The 1,681-nt window shown below is 37.7% G+C and overlaps 1 non-coding gene across 1 annotated transcript; it reads left to right on the plus strand.

The window, feature by feature from the left end:
• The first annotated feature begins 504 nt into the window (after window positions 1–504).
• LOC112092383 lies at window positions 505–610 on the plus strand. The gene has a single exon (XR_002902566.1). It is a non-coding gene; the product is annotated as a small nucleolar RNA R71 (small nucleolar RNA).
• Window positions 611–1,681: the final 1,071 nt, after the last annotated feature.

Here is a 1,681-nt window from a genome sequence, read left to right on the forward strand (position 1 = left end):
TTTTCTTGAGGTGGGAATCCGGGAGGTGGTTGTTTCGCATTATTTTAATTCCATGCAAAGTTCGGGTGATTTCTCCATCCCGGATTATAGGTGTTGCTATACAGGTTTTTTTGCCTATGGAAATTTGATACAAAGTGCGCCTGCTCAGCAGGTGAACTAGATGAGACTTGGTTACCTGTTTGGCATTCATGGTTCAGGTGACTGCCTCCACAAAAATCACATGTATCTTATATTGGGAGTTGCAATCCATCCATCTTCTTATTGAGAGCCTCCATTTGTGCCGCTAAAGCAGTGATGGCATCAACATTGTGTAAACCTGCGGCCCTCTTAGTAGGGAGTCTCTCGGCAGGCCATTGGTAAGAATTTGTAGCCATTTCATCTAGCAACTCATAAGCTTGCTCATACGTTTTTCTCATTATTGTTCCACCTGCAGCTGCATCAATCATATTACAGATTGTGGTAGTAGAACCATTATAAAATGTTTGTACCTAAAGCCAGATTGGCAACCCGTGGTGAGGACACTTTCTTAGTAGATCTTTAAAGCGTTCCTATGCCTCATAAAGTGATTCATTCTTGACTTGCAAAAACATAGTAATTTCGTTTCGTAATTTTGCAGTTTTCGTAAGTGGGAAATACTTACCTAGGAATTTTTGTGGCATTTGCTCCCATGTGGTGATGGATCCTGAAGGTAAAGAAATTAACCAACTTTTTTCCTTAGCCCTCAATGAGAATGGAAAACGCCGCAGACGAATAGCATCTTCTGACACTCCATTATGCTTAAAAGTGTCACAGATCTCCAGGAAATTTGCCAAGTGGACATTGGGATCTTCTTGTGATAAGCCTCCAAATTGTACCGAGTGTTGAATCATTTGAATGATGGTCGGCTTGATCTTAAAACTATTTGCTTGAATTGCCGATCTTCGTATGCTAGATTCAGCTCCTTCCATTGATGGCATGGCATAATCTCTCAGTGGTCTGCTTTCCTCTCCATTGTCTTCATCCTCCATCATGTTAGTAGGTGCGGCTGCCATTCTCCTTAAATTATGGGCAATTCGCTCAATGATTAACGCCCAAAAGTGATATTCACAAGCGGTCAATTGTAGCACAGAAGGGCGGTCGTATCCACAGAGAGATAATAAAATAATAAGAAAGACTAATAGAATAAGAGCGTTAGAGAAAATTGAATTAAGGAAAAATGAGAGTTTTTGAGATTTTTGTTGAAGAAAACAGTAAGGTGTCGAGAATCCCTAATGCTTCGTTCACCAATTTCAGTTTTGATTCACAAAATAAAAGAACTGAATAGATTAAATCTCTATGTTGACTCCGGAAATATTATTATTACAAGTTATCTAAAATCGACAATATATCAATATGACAATATTGCAGTAAAAGACAATTCGCAAAATAATTTGAATAACAAAACATTGCATGACAGAATTACATAAGAAAAGCGTGACTGAACTTATATAAAAATTAGGACACAATATTTTGAAAAGTAATAGAAAAATAGATGAGATTTAATTCATTCAGATATTGAACTTTACCACTCAACAGAAGTTCATCTCTAACCTCACCAAGAAAACTCTAGCCTATCTTGCAAAACATTCTCACAGGTTCTAAAGAGAAAATATGAGACTGACAGCAAGACGACAGAAAACTCAATATTCAAAAGCTCTCCTAA

Source organism: Morus notabilis, unplaced genomic scaffold (genome assembly GCF_000414095.1).
Source record: "Morus notabilis unplaced genomic scaffold, ASM41409v2 Scaffold52, whole genome shotgun sequence".
NCBI lineage: Eukaryota > Viridiplantae > Streptophyta > Magnoliopsida > Rosales > Moraceae > Morus > Morus notabilis.